The sequence below is a fragment of the Petromyzon marinus genome, chromosome 20, assembly GCF_048934315.1.
Source record: "Petromyzon marinus isolate PM22_M1 ecotype Great Lakes invasive population chromosome 20, UKy_Petmar_22M1.pri1.0, whole genome shotgun sequence".
Taxonomy (NCBI): Eukaryota; Metazoa; Chordata; class Hyperoartia; order Petromyzontiformes; family Petromyzontidae; genus Petromyzon; species Petromyzon marinus.
The window spans coordinates 3,573,084-3,594,962 of record NC_133686.1 but is presented as its reverse complement, the minus strand read 5'-3'; the positions used below and the strand labels follow the sequence as shown (position 1 = coordinate 3,594,962).

General features: G+C 50.2%; 1 long non-coding RNA gene and 1 other non-coding gene across 9 annotated transcripts in view; one reads left to right on the top strand and one right to left on the bottom strand.

Annotated features, from left to right (window-relative positions):
- Nucleotides 1-21,879, bottom strand: part of LOC116944231 (uncharacterized) — a 282,843-nt gene that overhangs the window by 208,910 nt on the left and 52,054 nt on the right. The gene's annotated exons all lie outside the window — the stretch shown is intronic.
- LOC116944301 (U6 spliceosomal RNA) lies at nucleotides 5,077-5,181 on the top strand. Its single transcript, XR_004403080.1, has one exon. It is a non-coding gene; the product is annotated as a U6 spliceosomal RNA (small nuclear RNA).

Genomic DNA, 21,879 nt, shown 5'->3' with positions numbered 1-21,879 from the left:
AAATCCTTACAGACAAATAAAATGTATATATATAAAATCTGTGTATATATGTTAAACTTCTTTCGTACGTAGCCAAACGTGCTAATTTGGAGGTGCGATGTTGGAATGACTGCAAAGACAAAGATTCCCACACCCCTCTCATAGCCTCAACCGACTCTTGGGGCAAGTGCTGCGAGCGAGCACTTTATGAAAGCTGGCACGGCACACGGAGGGAGGGGAGGAGGGGGGTGGCCGGCAACGTGCGCTGGCACCGCCATGGCTTCTCGGGTGGCGATGTTGAGACGCGCCGCACCAGGCCACTCATTTGACCACTTCAAACATTCGTCATTGGTGTTGGGCCGGCCGCGAGGGTGAAACCGCACTCGGGTCACCGGGTTTCGGCAGCCAGCGTTCCCCGCGTGACTGCTCGCACGCCGCAGACAAGACGCACGTCGACCGATCTCCCGCGGTATCCTTCTTGGTTACCGGCAAAGTTTAATCTGACTAGTTGCTATTGCCCGCAAGAGTCGGCGGCGGGCCGATGATGACGAACGAGTTCAATTTAGGCAATGGGCGTCACAGCCGTTCCTCTGTTCCTCGCACACACGGGGGGTGGGGGGGGGGGGTAGGGGGCTGCCAGAGGAGGATGCACGATGGACACCGGTAGATCGCATTGTCACTCTATTCTGTTCTTCCGTTTAGTGTTTCACGTTACGTGAAGGTACGTTTAACATCGACTGCACCGTGTTCCCCCCTGAGTTTTGCTCCACCCCCTCTCTCCCTCCCCATCCCTTTAAACGAGGTCACACTACAGGGGTTGCCGCTCGCTTCCCAGTCCAGGGCTCAACGCGTTACGGAGTGCGCACCCCGCCATCTGCGTCGTCGACAGCCCAGTTTGCACGAGAGCAACGCGAGACCCCGACGCTGGCTACAGAGTGGCGTGAACTCAACGCCTCTCCGTCAACGGAGATGCGCGACCATACTTCAACACCCTGGTCAGCGGAGGGGGGAAGCCCAGGGCCGGCTCGCTGTATCTCTCGCCCCCCCGATGTTAGCCGTGCCCCCACAACCGAACCGAGGTTGCTGTGTTCGTTAGTGCAATGCACTGTTCACCGTGCCGCTGCTCTGCCACCGGGTAGTGGGAGACGCCAGCCTTCATCACCGTCATCGGTCACGATCAATCCACTGCTGCATGAAGGCCACGAGGCGTGCGACGACTTGCTTCCCTAGCAATTCAATTACTAGGTGTCACAATTTGAGGTCCCGCTTTGATTCAATCCTCCCTTTGCAAACGGTGGTCAATTTACTGCCTCCAGTAAGTGCAGAAATAAGGCAGGACAATTAACGTGCAACATAGATGAATATAAAACAATTGTTTCCTCACAAGCATGATCCAATGCTTGAATTATCATAAACTTAACAATGTATTTCAATCGACGAATCAATGCATCGTCACGTGCCTCAACAACATCTACAACTGAGCTACTAAACTGGCCTGAAATCTAGTTCCAAGCTTTACAATCCCAAATTTGTTTAGCTTTTTTTGGTAATTGGCATCGCGTGCCCACGGTTTTTCCATTCACTGCTGCGTTCGGAAGAAAAAGCCCACAATTTTTTCCCACCTGTGCCTGCTACTGCTGTAGCGGGGGGGGGGGGGGGGGGGGCGGGCGATACAACAGTTGTAGTCACCCTACAACAACAACAACAACAAAAACACGCACCACCACCCACCGTGGGCGGACCGGTCCATCGAGGCCCCAGTGTGCACGCGCAACTGGCCCAGACAAAACAAGCCCCCCCCCCCCCACCTCGTCCGTCCATCCTGTCGTTGTCGTCGTCATCGCCAGACTTGTGCGCTCGCGGGGTTTGTCAAGGTGGGGCAAAGATTGAATGTTTCCCCCCCCCGTCGCCTCTCACGACCGCTACAATACTTCTGTTGAACCTTTCGCAATTGTCGCACTTGTTAAGTTTGCGCTGCCCGTGGCTGTCGTTGCACTTGTTTGCATTTGGAACCGAAGGCTTCCTTGAAGAAATAAAAACAGAGGTTTTTTTTTTTAGATTCGACGGACTCATTATTCATCGTCATCAGAAATCAGACTACTGGAGGAGCAATCTGATGAGCTATGAAGCTCTTTTTTTTTTTACAGATGTCCAGTAGCGGCGGGTCGGAATGTCACAACAAGAAACAATACAACAAGCACGATAGGAGTGCAAAGTACAGGGAAGGCAATCAAATCACACAAAAACACACGCAAAAAAAACCAAACCATTTCCATCCTTAGCCATCACTTAACTATCCACTGCTGGACAAAGGCCTTCCCCCAAGCCTCCGCCATCTGTCACGGTCTCGCGAGGCAACAAACCAGTTGGTTCCTGCACGCGAACTTCCCGCTCCGTCTCCACGGCGATGGTTGCGCGCTCTGGGGCTGCAACTCCATGATGAAGTTCTCGAACACAGGCCCAATATTCCTTCTGGCGTCGCGTCCACTCCAAGCCCGCTTACTTTTACTGAACACTCAATGTGATGTCCCTAAACGGGCATTCTGTTCTCCGACGTAGTCCCCTCTCTCTCTCTCTCTCTCGCTCCGTCTCCCAATGCAATGTCAGACGCTGTTCCATTTTCTTGATCGACATCCGTGTGTTTCTGAAGCGCGTCTCACCGAATGAGCTTTCATTAACTGTTGGAAATTGAGCACAATAAAATGATGACATTTACCAAGTGCAGAGCGAGGCATCTACACTTCACTCATGAAAACCATCTTCGTTTTTACTTCTTTAGAACCGGTTACTTACACGGGGAGACAGGTGCGAGGAATTATTTGAAAATGCTCGACGTGAAAATCAATATAATGATTCAAATCTACGACAGCCAAATTCACCGTGGATGCATCCGATCTAAGTAAGGCTCGAGCCTGGGGTTGCTCCTTGCAGGAGTGACCCAACAGGGAGGTCAGAATCACGATGTTTATTTATCCTGGAGAAATCCGATAAGCTATGGAGCTCTTTTTCACAGATGTCCAGCAGGGGCACGGGGTAAGAAGGTTACAACCAGAAACTATACAAACAACACGATAGTATAGGAACGGCAAGCAAATAGCTACAAATATAAATATGTAAAGTAGATCTCTATATATATAAAAGGGAAATGTGTGAATATGTGTGTCTGTTCGAAATGTTTGGCATACTTCCAGACTGTACACAATGCAAAAAGTATAAAAATAGACTTTTGTATATTTTTTTTGGGGGGGGGGGCGCAATGATGGCTATGATGCATTGCACGGCAAGTGAGCGGTGACGTCACATCTGTGACGTCACATCTGTGATGTCACCCGCATGTGGCAGCGTCACGCAGTGTGCCTGCTGACGTCACGCACCCCCCCCCCCCCACCCTCCGCGTAAGCCGTGTATTAATCCAAGACAAGAATCCAAGCCGGGTATTAAAGCTATTAAAGCATATATGTTCCCAAGCTTGGTGGTGGTGGGGGGGGGGGGGGCAAGGCAGCAACACAACAGCGACGACAGTGCCAGACCACAAATCGCTGCTGGCTACGGCCAACGGCGATTTGTGCCGGGCGTCAACCCCCAGTCGCTCGTGTCCACGCTGGGTTTTGCTCCGAATTCTCCCGACTTTCGGTCACACGAAGCCAAGCTCTCGTCGACAGAATCGGCCCAACAACCCAGTTCAACAGGTGAATAAGCCTCACAAGGCGCGCGTTGAGGGGTTCACGTCCACAGAGGAGGCCCCCCACCCCCCAGCTTGGGGGGTGGGGGGCCTTCATCCAGCAGTGGATCGATCACGGCCGGTTACGATCACCGCTTCCAAATCACGGACACTGATGTTAACCATGTCCCCACAACATACCGTGAGCACCCGCAATGCAGAAACTGCTACCGGTAAAAGTATCAAAGCCAACACGGCCGGAGAGAATCACGCGCAGAGGGAATCGTAAGTGAACACAGGTTGTCACATTTTTGTGTTTGCTCTGAAAGACGATCTTCCCAAAAAAAAAACATGCATTTCAGGGAAATGTAAAAGCGCATTGGCCATTGTTCTGGGAATACTCTGAACTCACACCCATCGAGAAGGGAGTGCGTGCACGCGGGAGGAGATTGGGGGGGGGGGTAGTGGCGGTGGTGGTGGGGGTCACTTTTTATTGGCCCATTGTTTCTCGACGGCCTTTGTTGAAGCGAGAGATTCAGATCAGTTGCTTACACGAGTGGAAACAAAAGCGAGCGCGAGGGCTTTCAAAAAGACGAAAAACAAAAACAAAATTAAGCGAGCAGGCGTCACGTGGCTGATGCTGCTGCTGTTTGCTGCTGGACATTTCATCTGTCCGTCGCACTCCCCATTTACGAGGCGTCCGCGCTGCGGACAGACGTTTCCTGCTGCCAGCGATGGTCACCGGGAACTTTGGCAGGAGGGGCGGTGGGAGGAGCGGGGGGGGGGCATGGGGGGGGGGAAGGGATGTTCAATTGTGCTGGGAGTCAGGGATGAGGATCGTCGTCCGCTGGAGTTCATGGGAATGTGCGTACGTTCAACTTCTTTCGCACCATACGTAGCCGTGATATCGGAGGCGCGGGGGGGGGGGGGGGGGAAGGACAACAAACTGCGGCCAAGGAATCGGACTCGCGTTCACACGAGGGGACCTCCCCATGGCGTGCGGGTCGCGAGGGTTTGTGTGTCCATACTTCACTGCGTCGGTCAGTGCGGTGGGGGGGGGGGGGTGTAACACTGAATGCTACTACACCGCCGGCTGCCGTCCGCCACGTGGCCCCCCTCTCAACCTTGAGACCGGACATCGAGGACGTCTCGGCAGAGTGTGAGTGCGATGAAACATGGAAACAGAAAGGCACCGTGCGAAAGAAAACGCTAAAGATGCCCTCCCCTCCACGCAGGATTTTACAGGGTGCTCGGCCAAGTGCCGCTCGCGAGCAGCGCCTATAAAGGCCGGTACTGCACATGGCGGGGTGGTGTGGCCAACACCACGCCCGTTCCGCCTACGTCTCCCCAGTGGCGACATTTGCACGTCGCACCAGGCACGAATTAAGGCCGAGTCGACCTAGGGGAGGGCCCAGGACCGGTTCAGATATTCGTCACTGCTATTGGCAGCATATATACTCAAAGTGGAACGACACAGTGAAGATTGGCGTGGCCTCGGCGCAAGGATGACACGCAAATGTGCATAGACGCCACACTCACAGCCACGAATGCATATCCCAAGAGTACACGGAGCTTCTTAGCTTCATCCAGGATAAATGAAGATTTTGATTCTGATATAGCCACTATGTATCAACAAACGAGGAAAAACTCCTTCCATTCATGTTCCAATTGTGTGACGGTAATCGTGAAATTTTAATTTGAGACTCTGCAGCTCGTAGTGCATCACCGTGTGCCAGAGAACAGCACTGGAAGAGGTCACAGAACTACTGCAACAAGTCCCTTGGATTTACATCTTTATCCACATTTGGGGTACACCGGTTCATCAAATGGATACGCTGAAGTGCCAGAGCTGGATCAAACAAAAGTGAAAAACAAAAGTGAATGTGGCGGGGGGGGGGGGGTTGTTACAATATTTGTATATTCATTGACAAACTTTCGTTGAAATAAGAGCAAAAAATCGGATTTGACAAATGGGATATTTGTCAAGGCCACCAACACTTTACACTTGGGAATACGTCTCAATCGGATGAGACCGGAACCCAGGCTTGAACCCAGGTTCTCGGCAGTGCTGGGCTGAGGGTTCCCCGACCACAGAAGATGACAACACACACCGGCCACTTCAACAAGAAGACGTTCAAGCAACATACCAATGTTGGAGGGTGAGCGCTTCTCAGGAACGCAGTATCAATGTCTGGGGCAACGTCAAGCAACGCAATCGCAAGTCGAGCATTCTGACAATTATTATACACCGAGCGTTCTGTTCCCACACTGCAAGACTGTGGAATTCTTTACCCAAGGCTATCAGACACTCGCATGTTGTGGGTAATTAAAAAAAAAATCTCAACCCAAAACATATTTTTTTATTCGCTGGCCTTTTTAAACGATGCGCTTCGTCTTCCCCTGTCACATGATAGTAATTATTTGTTCCGCGTTTTGTAATTTTATTCTGGTCTTGATCGCACAGCGCTTTGGGACCATTTGTTTGACTTTTGAAGGCACTGCTACGCAATTCATATTATCATCCATAATAAAGGGATTATCTTGGGTTAGATCGCGCAAAAATAAATGTGCCGTTAAACCCGCCACCACCCGACACAAACAATTAGTAAAACTTGTCACGTAAAAACAAAACGTGCCAATTAGTTACTATTTCAGCACACTTGTGTGTTGGAGAGTAAACCCACGATATATACAATTGGAGTACGACCTTTTCACTGGCGATAACAGCCAGGTTCATCGGGCGATATCCGGCATTGTGGATAATATTGGTCGTGAAAGCCTATGTGTTAAACTGAGCAGTGTCATACGGTTATATTGTCACTGAAGCTGTTCTTTCTTCGTGAAAAGGCAGAGTGGCAGCTCGTTAACGGAGGCCCTTGGGGCTGCGTGTGCACAGACACACGCGCGCACAAGTGCACACACACCAGTGAAACATGGAAAACCTGAACAAGACTTTCAAGTCCAAGTGATTTCTTGCGCCAATCAGCAGTTGAGGGTTTTCGGTGCTCATCTCTTTGCTTACGGCCATGCACAGAGAGCCAGAGGTTGGAATTTCACTTTCCTATGGCGGGGGCGAGTCTGTTTCATAGGGCAGCCACTGTTGAATTCCCCCCCCCCCCCGTCCCAAAGGTTGTACCGGGGAGATCCAGGGCCAAGTTAACCCAAAACCAGAATTTGAAATTCCAAACCTGTGATTGTGAGCTGCCGCCCTCTGCGACTGAGTCACTTGGCTGGCTCATTATGATATTTACTTTATGTGTATACGTTTGTTGCACTTCTTTTGCACCGTACGTAGCCAACCGTGTTGATCGGTGGTGCGGGGGAAGAACAACAACAACAAACCAAACGCAACAAACAGTTCTAAAGAATCCATAAGAGGTTTTTTTGGGTTAAATTGCATAAATATATACGTGTGTCGTTAAAACCCTCCATCACCCGACACAACCAACTAGTAAGGGTTGTCACGTAAACAGAACGTGGCAATTCGTCACTAGTACAGCACTAGTGTATAGTAGTGTAGTGTATAGTAGTGTATAGTGTAGTGTATAGTTGTGTAGTGTATAGTAGTGTAGTGTATAGTAGTGTGGTGTATAGTAGTGTAGTGTATAGTAGTGTGGTGTATAGTAGTGTAGTGTATAGTAGTGTAGTGTATAGTAGTGTAGTGTATAGTAGTGTATAGTGAAGTATATAATCGTGTAGTGTATAGTGAAGTATATAGTAGTGTAGTGTATAGTGTAGTATATTATTAGTACAGCACTACACCGGTGTGTTGGAGAACCAGCACGACGCTTTGCCAGTAATTACACCTAGCTTCATCAGGCGACAGACAGATTTGTGGAGAAGTCTAACTGTTTCGTTCCTTATATAAAGGCGTAGATGTGGTGACCAGGCTCCTGCTCTCTTGCGCAAAGAGGGGTGGGGGATTATTGAGTCAAGGTACATGATGCACGTGCATTATACGAGCCCTTTGATCTTGTCCTTCCTCCTATTGTGTGTATTAAAATAGCCGTACCAACGGTAATCCCTATTGAAGTATGGTGGCCTGTATAGTCATGCGTTTAAACAATGTATTATTTGATGATTCGCTTCCACGCATCACTAAGTTGGTAGCTATCCGAACGGTAAAAAAAATATTTTAAAAATTATCTTTATTTTAACCGTCGGGTGGTGGCGGGTTTTAACGGCACATTTATGTATTTTTGCGCGATGTAACTCAAAAACCCTCTATTATGGTTGATATTGGTCACGAAAGCCTACGTGTTAAACAGTTCCAAAGAAATTAGTTTTCAATCTAGTGCTGTATAAACTTCTTACACCCTCCCCCCCTTCCCGCCGCCCCGCCAGCCCCCCTTCTTCCTTCCCCCATGGACTTCCGTGCCCCACCAATATATGCATTTGGCCACCAGCCAGCCACTGCACAGGACAACTATATGCGACGCGGTCAAACGCGACAACAACGAATGAACCGCAATAACTTGCCGATCACGTCAAGGAGCGTGAACCATGACGCGACCTCTGGTCAACCATCGCAGCGCCCCTTGGGTTTGGCCGTCGAACAAAGACGGCCATCGCGCGGCGCTTTCAGACGAGCTTCTGTGGCCGTCTGGAACGCTCTTCCTTCCGATATTAGGAAACCACTGGGAGCTAAGCCACTTTTAAATCGAGATTGAAAAATCTAATTTGTTTAGAACTACTTTTTGCGTCTGTTAGTTTGTCGTCCTTCCCCCTGCACCTCCGATTAGCACGGCTGGCTACGTACGGTGGGCGGAAGTTCAACATACATGCATACAGACAATGATGAACTAAATCAGTCTGCGCCTATAAATCAACCGTGGTACTTTTCCACTGCATTCTATCGTGCGACGCCTGTAATTCGGATGTCAGCATTCAACAGCTGATTGACAACAATGTCGCCAAACTGCCCCAAGAAAACTGTCTGGAGCGTGCACATTAAAACGGCAAAAGTCAAAGTGATTTGTCACTCAAACCAGCTCGGGGCGGCGCTCACTTTTTTTTGTTACTGCCGTCCCTGACCCAGTAGTGGACGCTCCACATTCCTATGACAAGGGGCGAGTCTATATCCATAGGAGGACCGCTTAAAAATGGCCGCTTCGTTTCGTCAACATCAGAGGAGGGAGTTGTGGAGGGGTTCGATTCGGAGGGTGCGGGACACTTGTAGGAACGAGCGCGGATTTAAAACGCGCGCAAACGTAACGTCCGCACCGTTGAAAACCGTCGCACGGCACGCCGCCGGAGACCAGCCGCCGGTGGCATCCGCTCGAGAAGCTCGACCAAACGAGGGCGACTCAACCCCCCTCGTCATTGCGTATCCCTCCGCATGGACACACGGGCGGGTCAGAATTAACGCATGAACTCTACAAAGATTCTCGCCCCCCCCCTCCGTATAGCCTGTAACAGACCGTTGGGGCAAGTGCTATTAGCGAGCACCTTCGATTATACACACGGACAGGGAGCTCCTGAGAATAACAAGACAACCCCTCCCCCCTCCCCCCAGTCCTCCCCCTTTTTCTCCCCATCTCCCGCACCGGTGGCAACCCGGCACCAACCCGGCACCACGGCGAGAAAGGAGGTCGTGCACCGGATTGGTTCAGGCCGCACAAGGTGGCAGGGCGTGTGGCAATCTTTGTTGTAAAAATGTCTGCGCCTGATAAAGAAGGCGCCCCCGCAAAACCCCCACCCCTTCCGACCAATTCCCAGCTCCCCCCCCCCCCCAACTCAGCCCCCTTCCCCACCAACCACTAACCTCCTCCTCTTGCTCCCCCTGTGCCTCCCGCCTCCCCGGGCTGCTCCCCCCCCCACCCCCCCCCCCCCCCCGTACTGAGTGATGCATCATTGTTCTTCTGCGAGCGCTCCTCCTGTTTTTTCTTCCTGCTTGGCGAGAGCCTTTGATGTCGTGTGGAAGTCTCCAAAGCCCAGACACAAGAGCACTTGCTCCCATCATCATCATCATTAAAGCAGGACCGCTCCTCTTTGGCGGGGGAGGGGAAGGGGGTTTGAGAAGTAAAAAAATAAATATTCTTCAAATCTTTTAGCACCTTTTGTTTTTGGGCAGATAGCGTCAAAAGAAATAAATAAGCGAATTAATTCATCAAATGTGCCCGCCCATGCATTAAGGACATTAGATGGATTTTTTTGCCGATGTTGTTTTGTTCTTTTTGTTGCTTCCAATCACTCAGTTGGGGGGGGGGAGTCTTATCGGCAATAAATTACGAACGCGCATCCATCTATTGTTGCAGTGCTGTTGTCGACGGACTGTGGGGCCTGCTAATTAAAGGATCGTCGAACACCGGGGGAGGTGTGGAGTTCTTTCAAACTTAACAAAAAATACAAACTTCGAATCCTAAGGGTCATGAAATAATAATCCTACAGCTAAGCCCCCCCCCCCTAATGGAAAGATTAAAGAACAAATGTACGAACCTATTTCGCAGCAATAATTATTGAGCAACACGAGGGACCCAACAGTTTGAAACGGGGCTTCGCGCAAAACTGCGCCTTGCATTTTCCAGCGTTGGGCGATTCGTAAAAAAAAAACAACATGTTGACAGCGCTACGAGGACGACGGGGTGCTGGATCGCGCTGAGCGACCCGCGGAACGATGCGTGCGTGGGAAGTGGCAACGTCTACCCCAAGCGTCGGCCAGCCGGCCCCGTGCGCACCCCCCCCCCCCCCCCCCCCGTCGCCTGCCGAGCCTTCCGATGCGGGGCCGGGCCCGGCTTTATCTCGCGCGCGTCATCTCCACGACGTCGCTCGCCGCCTCCACGTCTGCCTCACTCATCTGTGGGTTACCCGAGCACAGATTTGCGCTCCCCACCTCGAGCGGTGGGGAGTGGAGGGTGGCACCTCGTGATCTCAGGGAGGGTGGCACAGCCCTTTGAATCTCCCTCCCCCCCCCCCCCCCTACTCATCCGTCTCTTTGTCGGCTGCCCCTCGTTCACCTCTCCCCCCTCTGCCACTCACCTACCCTGCCACTCACCTACCCGCAAACCCCTTATGCACTCACTCAATTACCCGTCCCACCCATCAATCCACACAACCACCGTCCGACTCTCACCCCCCTAATGCCTCACCCACCTCATCCACCCACATTTCACTCACGAAATACCCATTCATCCACTCGCCCAACCATCCACTCGCTCACCTACCTCACGGAATTATCCCCCCTCACTCATTGAATTATCCATCCACCCTTCCACTCACCCATCCACTCACTGAATTATCCATGCACTCACCCACCCACTCACCCATCCACTCACTGAATTACCCATCCTCCCCCTTCCACCCACCCACCTACCCACTTTGCGGTTTAACGCTATTGTTTCACGGTCGGGTTGGCTGTGGTCATGTCCATGATGGGGGTGGGGGGCAGCCAAGCGCGAGCCAGGCACCACCATGCTGGTCTGTCACGTGCACTGGACGGGGCAGGCGTAGGGTTGCGATTCTATTTCACAAGGCAAGTTTGGCAAAAGAAAAAAAATACATGTAAGTGACGCAACAGTTTTTTTTTAATATAATAGACCTGTAAAACTGGCGAGGGTACATTTTAGCAGAAAAAACACAGGGAAAATGTAGAAACAATGAGGCCGCGATGTGATTCATCACCGATGTTGTACTGGCGTTTACACACCTCTTTGGCAGGCCCTGTCGAAATCTGCAGATGGCTTACGTTGGCTTTGTCTGAGCTCCCAACGAAATCGGAGAATAACCCACGCTGGAGAATGGTCTGCGAAGGGAGCGATCACAGAACTGTTTCTGAAATCTGTTCAAGTGACCTCGGCGCTACACAGGGATGGGATGGAGGGGGCACTTTCCCACCTGCTACTACAGATACACAAATAGAGAGATGTTAAGTGCATAACAAATAAAATTCGTATTTTTCATTCTCAGCACTGAAATTCAGTCAGCGCTTGACCAAATATGAGGCTTTTTTTTTGGGGGGGGGGAGGGGAGTGGGCTGCCAATTCGGTACAGGAACCAGAAATCTTCCAGTCTCTGGGAAATACATTTCTGGGAAAGGCCTGCCCGACTCCCGTGACCATCCAAGTATATCACAAAATCATGCAAATGTGTATTTATTCATTTTAGCACCTCAAGCGGTCAGTCAACCCAACTTTAGAAACATGCTTTCAGAGTATTTGGCTGCTTATAAATTGCCACGCGATAAGCCACTTCGTTGAGCAAACATTTGTGGCCAGGTCCCTTCTGAAAAAGAGCTATATTAGCTCAGTTCGCCTTACCTGGTAAAATAAAAATAGTTTTTCGCTCAACTTGTGGGAGAATTCAGGTCAACTCGAGTTTACTGCCCATGTAAAACGAAACACTGGAGTCAGTGGTTGTTAAAAAAAAAATATTTTTTATTCTACAAGGTAAGGCCCCCTTAGCTATTTCGCTCTTTTTCAGAAGCGACCTGGCCACAAATGATAGCTCAACGAAGTGGCTTATCACGTAGAAATTTAGAGCAGCCAAATACTCTCAACGCGTGATGTTGATTCTCAATGCAAAGGGAAAAACCGGAGGACCAGGAGAAAAATCCACGCGACCACGGAGAGAGAGACATGCAAACTCCAAATAAACAGCAGGACTCAGGGTTGGGATCGAACCGACGACCTCCTGTATACCACGCAAGGCAGTTAACATCTCCTCGCTACCGTGGCACGCAAGATCTGGAGCTTTATAGGGGCACGACTGGCAGACACTGACAAATTCTACTGGGACCACCCACCTATGGGCACCCCTCCGCACCCCTTTCAACTTGAACAGATTTTGTGTTCTTACATCTTGATTTTTATTTATGGAACCGGGAGCTTTATTTAGCACTGCGGGGCAGGGGGTATACGTGACGCCATGCAAATACAGCGGAGCCTGTCTGCGTCGAGATCCCAATCTTGTTGAAGGAAATTCTCAAGCCCGCGTGTACTTGCACTGGAGAAGTTAAGCTTATCGACGTTTGTAACCTGCCCGCGCTTTCACAGGTGCCCGCGTGTAGCGCTCGGGGCTTTAAGAAAGAATACAATCAAAAGAAAATCACTTAATCTTCTTACAGATACGGGCATGCCGAACAAGAAAAAGCAGAAATACAGCCTCGCCTGGATCTATTATATATATAATTTTTTTTCAAGTCAGCTGACTGCTGCTAAACAGATGTAGATCCAGATCAGGAGGAACAAGGCATCGCTCCTTTAAGGAATGAGTTCCTTCCACAATCGGCTCTCACCCTGCGTGCCCCCGGGTGCCGCGTGTCAGCCGAGGTTGAGTCGTCACGTACGCGAGGTGGCCAATGCCCTCGGCGTCCTGTGACTGGCGTCACCACTCCCACGATGCGAGTCGGCTTGTTCCTTCGGTAACGCAACAATCTACGCGCATGTGCAGAGTCTTAACGAAATGAGCATCTCCAGATGCTGCACAGGAAACATCAACTCATAATTTCACTCGATACAAATTGGATGATTCGTCATGCGGACGGAACATCGAATGGCGTAGAGACGACATGCACGATGGCCTAGCGCAGATAGCAGGAAAACTTAATGTGAAATTGAGTCAAAATAACATAAATGTTCACACAAATTCCGGTCGTCCTCACAGCGGCTTTTGGCTACAGCCATCGAACAAAGACGGTGGTCACGGCGTCGCGCGCTTTCAGGTGCGCTTCTGTGGCCGTCTGGAACGCTCTTCCTTCCGGTATTAGGAAGCCACTGGGAGCTATGCACTTTCAAATCATCATCTAGATGGAAAGCTCATTTCTTTACAAGTGGTTGTTGTGTTTAGTTTGCTGTCCTTCCTCCGCACCTCCGATAATTAGCAACGGTCGGCTACGTACAGCACGAAAGAAGTTCAACATACATAAATACAAATCGGATGAATGATTAAAACCAAAAGACACAATTTGGCCAGACGTATAACATACTAGATACCTTACGACATCACGGGTACCCAGAGCAAATTATAATTTCACTCAATACAAATGAGTTAACGTGTGACTTTTGAAGGGTCCATCTATCTTGTTATTAAATATCTACTCATGGGAAATGATGCACATGCCACCATAGAAGTGTTAATTTAGAGAGAAAAAAAATATATACTGACAATTATATCAGAAAATATCAGGGCCCCGTGGTGTCTATTGCAGTCTCCCGCCAGTACTAGAACAGACCGTACAACACAAGACAACATAAAGCCCGATATAAAAATACAAAAGAGAAATTAACAACGATACACTCCGCACGGTTGCCCGGCTAGACCACCTGAATGTGAAATTGCAGTTGTTGCTCTGCGACTACATCAGCAGCCGTACGACAACAGAAGACTACTATCATTATTATTATTCACTTAATGTCTGTGGCCTCGATATCTCTCTGATATGGAAAATAGTCGTTGTCCCGGACGTTATTATTACCACCATAGCCTCTGGTTTATAAGACCACCTTTTACCCCCCCGTATATGAGAGCAAAGGTTGAGGGGTGTGCTTCAGAATCATCTTCCAGAAGACATCTCTCGCCATTACAAAGTAGCACGTGCGTCGTCATCATCAACCATATTCTGGAAGACGTCGTACCGTATTCTCCAGATGTTAAAACACAATGATTTTGTTTTCACAAAACAGCTCCAAAGTTTTGGGGCGCCTCATGCTTTCGTTTTATATTTCGGTGAATACGGTCCTCTTTAAGGGCGGCGTCCCTGGAAAACGCGTCGATGTTAAGCCGAGCGGGTGCGATCGTTGTCACATTTTTATCATCTCGAATTTTACGCCGAGAATGAGATGTGCGTGGGCGATCCTGTTGCTGCGACAGCGGTGATATTTTCCGCGGGAGATCCCAAATCCCCACGGAGGGAATAGCGCGGCAGGGCGTACACGCGAGTCGCTCTGAGGCTTGTAAAAAAATTAAAATAAAGAGCGCTTCTTTTGAACATTAAAACAGATGGTAAATGTGCAGCCCTGTACAACTGCCCGCTCACACCACCGCTGGCAGACGGGCCCTCCACCAGAGGTAGCCCTCGAGAGTCCCCCGAGGGGCTTTTTGGCCTACTCTTACACACTGGTCAGACATCTTCAAGGAGGCGCCCACCACAATTTACCCACAATGCACGCGGAGTGTTAATCCACTTAACTCTGCGTCCGCCCATTCACACTGCTGGCTGGACAAGAGTTTGGATTTTCTCGTCACATCACGGATGTGATTAAGCTCAGTGCGCTAACCGTGAACCCAGCGCGATACACACCCCCCACCCCCCGCCACGTATAAATACACACCGTTACATACGAAGGGGCTCTGAAATAATTTTAGAAACGTTAAAAGAACGCACGGAAACACTCCTCGTATTGTGCAGGATTCAAGTTGACTTTAAATCCACTTTACTTCTCACCGTAATTGACCGTCGCCTGCGAGCGTATTCACAGCACCCCCCCCCCTCAAGGTATTCATCACCGTCTCTCTTCCGTCGTCGCAACAAAAAAAAAGCTTCGCTCTATTTCAGCGGCTCCCCCCCCCACCCTCGCGCGGTTTCACACGCGTTTAAAGATGTAATTTACTCAAGCGCAATCGCACTTCGCGGATTAAACGCAGCTAAGAGGGCCCCCCCCCGCGAACCCTACGATTCAACAAACCAGCAAACTGATGAAGGGGTGGGGGGGGTAACTGTTTGAAAGAGATACATTAACTTGGTGTTTAAACGGTCTGACAATCAGATGTTGTCAAGCTATTCAGTGCCCCCACCGCCCCCTCTAATGATATGAAACGTTTCCGCCGATGTATTACAACGGGGACAATGCATCGGCGCGCGCGTGCCGACGATTTAACTCGCCGTGCCACACCTGGGCCGCTCTCACCACAAAAAAGGTAACGCGACCGCAGCGGTGGGGGCAGCCAGCAAAAAAATAACAATCCCACGTGAGCAGAATACAACAGGCCCAACAGCGGAGGTGTTCAACGCGCAAAGGGCCCCACCGTCGTCGCTGCCAATAACAACAAGCGGCTCTCTTCCCGCCGCGTGACCCCCCCCCAGCCCCCTCCCAGCTGCTCTGTTGACAAAGACCCTCGCCGTCGTCTGCGCATCGCCCCCCCCACCCCTCCCTCCGAAACCCTCCGTGCGAAAACTTCGCCCAGCAGCCTGGCCCAATCGGTTGCGCTCGCTCTCACGCGCAGCGCTGAACTGCTGCTGCTGCGGCTGCCTGTTGCGTTTCGTTCGTTGTCCGTAACCCCGCGCCTTCCGATTGAGCGCGGCTGGCTACGTAACGGTGCGAAAGAAGTTCGCCGTGCGTGCGTGCCGCTGCCAGCCTCTCGGTTGAGATGCGCCAGCCAGGCCGGTGGGCAAAATAACGATCAAATATCGCGGGGCCCCGCGGCGTTTCGATTAATTTTCGATTGACGCTCGATGCGTCGTTGCGCATCGAACAGCAGGAACCGTAACGCAAGTAACAACAACAACAACAAAACTACTTATCAGAGTGCAGAATTACCAAGGAGGGAATGGGAGGGGTTTTGCTGACTGGATAGGCAAAGGAAATAAAAAGGGCAAGTTGAGGGCCTCTCAAAGAACCGTGGGTGCCTTTTACGAGACACCTCAAGAGCCAGAGAGCGTTTGAGATGAATTTGTTAGGCGGTCGACGGTTCCCGTGTAGCCAACTGCCCAGATATTTTACGCGGGAGATCCGTGGCGCTGCGCAAGCCGCCGCAGCAGCAGCAGCAGCATGAAACAAAGACGGAGACATCAAGATTCCAGAGAACGAGCACATCAGGGCCGCTTAAGAACCAGCAGGGGATTGCCTGGAGAGGAGGTTTTAGAAAGGACTGCATCCCCTCGTAAGCATATGACGGCTCCTCAAAATCATCTAATGAAATCGTTTCTTAACGCTCACAATGCACGCTCCCGAGTCCAGCACGTGTGACAAATCGATCGTTCGCAATCCGCACGAATTATCTGCCGGCCGTACGTCAGCGTCAAAATTCTGGGGAATGGAACAAGAAAAGAAAACCGCGCAAAAAACTGGAAAAATCCCAGAACGGAGGTGGAAAAAAAACGACACTGATTTTTTTTTTTTACCGATTCTTGCATCAAATCGCCACCACGAATCGTTACAATCCGTAGAATCTCCGTGGGAGGTAAATATTTGTATGGCTTAGCAGTCGGTCAGCCTTGGGTGGAAGTCGCGGGGGGGTGGGGGGGGCAGGCAGGGATTCGGCTGACCAGGGTGCTGGGGTGAGTGACACTGCCCTTCTCGACAGGGCCTCCCAGGAGCAATTGGCCACACTTGGGTCTCACGCAAAAAGTGGGATCTCCCCACCACAACTGACTCTTGGATGGTCGAATGATGGTAATTCACTCCCTTGCACTCATGCGATAAGTGGGATCTCCCCACCACAACCGACACGTGGACGGTGGAATAATTGGGAGGAGAAACTTTGCCACATTGTCACCGGAAACCGCTGGGCGTCCCTGATCCTCGACGTGAGGGACAGCAACGCTCCGGGAGGGGGGGGGGGGTGGGCAGGGGGGGGGCTGAGACGTTGCCCGGTGGAGTGAGGAGGAACTAAAATGGACCTGCACTCCGAACGGTGCCGGCGTGACACTGGTCGCTGGTTTTTTTCTTCCCCCCCTACCTTAAAGGAATGCTTCAAACGCAATCGTTGAACGTAACCGTGACCGCGCAAAACAATCGTTGTGATTCGTCAAAATTTTGCTGGGAGGGCTCGGGTTGCTAGATGCCTGCAAGTCCCTGTCGGCATCTTGCCATGACGAACAAAGAGAACGACGCTTCATGGTTAGTGTGCCTGTGGTTTGCGTGTCAGAGTGAATAGCCTTCACGACGACGACGCTCGGAGCAAGACTGACGTGCAGGTTTGATGAACTAATTAACACTTTGGGGAACAACAGGCGAACACGTGCGAGTGAACCGATGCGCACAGTGCAAAATTAATGGAAATACGATCGGATGATTGAACACGTTAATGAATGAGTCAGCACGTTCGAGAACGAATGAAAACATCACGCTAATAAACTAACGCGGCGAATTCATAAACACGTGACCAAACTGAAGGACGCACATGTGAACGAGTGAATGAACTTGCCTGCAAATGAATGACCTGAGCACGTCGGCGAAAATGATGAACATGCTCAATGAATAAACACGTTAGCAAACAAACACATTGGTGGATAAAAGCAAAGAACGTTTGAGCGAATGGGCACTTGGGCGAATGACCGAGCACAGGAGGGAATGAAGGGGCGTGCTTGCGCGCGAATGAATGAACACATTCGCGAGCGAGCCAACACAACAAGGGAGGCCAGGGAGAGAAGGAACAACCTCACTCGCCAGTCTAAACTATAAACTAAACAATTTTTTGTATTTTACCAGGCCCACTGAGTTACATATCTTTTTTTCATAAGCGACCTGGCCATCACAAATGATAGCTCAACGAAGTGGCTTATCACGTGGACATTTATAGCAGCCAAATACATGAAAACGCGTGATGTTGATTCTACATGTGGATGGAAAAACCGGAGGACCCTGAGAAATATCCACGTGAGCACGGGGAGAGAGACAGAGAGAGACACGCAAACTCCAAATATTCACCGGGCGTCAGGGTCGGCATCGAACCCACGAGGGCAAGCTAGTTAACATCTCGTAGCCACCGCGGTGCCCCAGTCACGGGACAGACCGTGCGCGTACGCGTGGGATTTTATTTATCACGTGTCGCCCCTGCCCCGTCCGTGTAACACGAACCCACTTACACCGCGTCATCTCGCAGCGTGTCGGCGAGCGTGCGGGCCGGAGATGGTTTCGCAGGATAGTGGGGCGAGCAATTTAACGCGCTGCAAGCCGAGGGTCTGCCACGCATGCACACGCGCGTAAATATGTTCGTTTAAGCGCACGCATGCGTGCACCCTCATACGCGCACACGCACGCGCAACCTAGCGATGTATTATATGTATGCCCATGTAAACATATCACACTTCACGTCACTTAAATATAAAGTACTGGACTATCATTTATATTAAGCAAGGTTATCCGCAATGAAAATTGCCCCAGGTAGTCATGCGCACATTACTGTGTGTGTGTGTTTATATAAAAATATAAGTAAAACAAAACTACTGTAAGGAATGGTGGTAGAATGGTGGCGATGTGAACCGGGCGATCTAAGTGGCCAGGCACACATATCTGAGCCAATCCTGGGGACACACCCACGGCCACCTTCATAAACCCATATCAACGATCGCGATGATGAATCATGTGTTCCAACAACAACCGCCCAGGACTGACACAACTTGGGGAGGCCTTCATCCGGCAGCTTGATTGACAAGGGGCTGCGAAATTTTGATTTTGTCACGCTAAATAATGTGGGAGCTATTTCAGCTGACCCTAGAGCGTTGTGCCTTTGGGCAGGGAGTAGTTGCTACCTGTTGCCGATTTAGAAACGCGAGTCTGAAAATTCATGGGTTTGGTCGTGATGCATCCCGTGCAGATCGATCGTAGGGCACGCAACAGCAGAGATGAACACCTCGCGATTAACAAGGTTGGCTACGTACGGTGCGAAATAAATTCAACATACATACATAGACGTATTTTGAAATTATTTCGATTGGCACGGCTGGCTACGTACGCTGCGAAAGAAGTTCAACGTACTGTTGAACTTCTTTTGCACCGTACGTAGCCAACCGTGTTAATTGGGGGTTGTGGGGGGAAGGACTACAAACTAAACGCACACAAAAAGCAGAAAACCCTTCTCACAGGCGACGCACGCGCTGGGTCCAGATGGAACCTTGGATCACAGCCGTGATTTAACGACATTATAATGCTCAAGAAAAAAAAGAAGAGTTGAGAATTTGAACTTGCGTTCAGGAATATGGGCACAATTCATCGTGAAAGGTTATCGCCGTTGTGCTGTACATCTCACCGATGTACTTTGCAGTTGTGCCGAAAGCACGATACCGCATTCACGGCAAACCTCAATCCACCGCCGGTTGAAGGTCTTTCCCGCGCCGCGGCGGTCTTTGGGGTTTCACCGCGTGAGCTGGAAGCTTCTTCAGGAATTCAGTTACTGAAGAAGCTCCCAGCGTGCGGAGTGAAACGTCGGACATGGTGCACACCGATATGCGGTACAGCCTGATAACACTACAGAGAAGACGACAGCCGAGCTAAAGTTGTTCAACACTGCAGAGAGAGGGAGTTGAATCTGCACATCCAAAGAGATGCATGTTTTTTTTCTTATCTTGCGCTAGCCTCAATTTTGTTAGAACTTGGCGAGTGTGTGTTGTCAGTGTGTTAGGCGGAGCGGTAGTGTAGGGATCAGCGTACTGCGATACGAACCCGGTGACCCGAGTAAATTCTCCACTCGCGGCCATCGGACGCTTCCGTGGTGAATATCGTCCTAGGCCTCCCCGAAATTGGCTCGGCCTTAACAAACAGGAAAAGAGACCCCCAGGTGTGTTGTGTAAACATCAGCACTCATACTCTTTGATTATCCCGGTAAAGTCACGTAGGTATAAAATAAAATAAATCACGACGTTTCGGGCGCACAACACAAGCGTCCGTCATCAGGTGGGAAAGGGATGGACGCTTGTGTTGTGCGCCCGAAACGTCGTGATTTATTTTATTTTCCACCTACGTGACTTTACCGAAAGAACCAAAGAGCACGGATTCCTGCAGTCGCGAAAGCTTCAAATCAAGATCAGCACTCGTGTGTGCCGAGCCGGCATTTAACAGGCGCTCGCTAACAGCACTTTCCCCAACAGCCTGTCTGCACTACACGGGGGATCTTTGCCTATGCCTCTGTGTGGTGTTAATGTAATTGGCTTAACGCTGTGGGCAGACAGCGATGGCATTATTTTTTATTTTAAGAGTGAGTCGGCTGCCTGGGGGCCCACTGGTAGCACACACGGCAGCGCGCGCTTCCTCCATTTTACATTTAAACAGACGCCACGGCTGACGGACGTCCTCAGAACCGCCGCCTTCGTCCGAACGAACCAAAACTTCGTCTCAAATACCCCTCCCCCATATGGCTCGCAGGAAGAAGCACGCAATTTACGTCGGTACCCACGCGGACGCGTCTCACAATCCGGCAAAAGTTTTTGTTACGATGATAATCCCAAAGCGGACGCTCAAAAGAGTAGCGCGCGGCACCGGAGATCAACTCGGCAAAACTCCAGGCGTCAATTTAGTTTTCGTTAAATCATGAAAACAAAATTTGCATCTATGTACAGCCCTTCAACAATCCACTGGAATCCCCGTGAAGGCGGCGCCATGGGACCTGTGTCACCATACTCTCACAGCCACAACTTGCTTTTATGAATCACGTTCTTAAAGTGTATAGAATTATATTCTTGGTTCTTTCGGTAAAGTCACCACGTAGAAGGGAAACAATAAAATAATAAAAATGTAAAACAATAAAATTCCCGCGACGTTTCGACTGCAACACAAGCAATCGTCATCAGGTGTGAAAACCACAGCAATAAAATTTTTTTTTTCAAATTTTCTTGCCGCGGTTTCATTCACGCGGGTTCGGTTTGTGCGATTTCGCGCCGTACGCGCGGCTACCCTTTGTCTACCCAAAATTCGCAACATTATGCAGCAGAAATTCACTCTACACGCGGCTAATGCGGTCAGACACGGGACAACGTTGCGTTTGTGTGCATGTACTGTGTGCGTTACTCGGCAGGCAGCTGTCTCACACACACACACAGAGATACACACAGAGCTACAACACTGTGCAGTGTGCTGTGTGTGCTGCTCGTCTTGTGCAGTGGGGCTTTGTGTATTCCTTTTTCTTGCAACGCATCTACTGCCGTACGAAGCGAGGGAACGCCTGGCATAGTGGTGAAGTGGCTTGTTTAAAAGTTGGGCATAGGGCATCCAACAGATTATGACGATCATTGAAAACGACATTATTTGTCCGCATTTCATGGTCGTGGAGAATGTCTCATCAAAGACCACGGCGCTGGAGGTACTCGAACTGACTTTGTCACCCACACCGGGATGGTGAGGGTCTATTCAGCTTCATGTCTGTATCAAACCATTGACTTTTGCCAGAAGCCATATATTCAAAAACAATAGACGATTCGGTGCAAATGTACACCCCCCCATACATAATATCTGTAAAAAAACTCACATTTGTCAATAATACCGTGGCCTTAAAAATATTTGTTTTACAACAGACGTTTCAGGCAATGGCCCTTTTTCACAGCACATGCAATGGCACACATTTATCTTTTACCTGTGCTTGTGTACCAC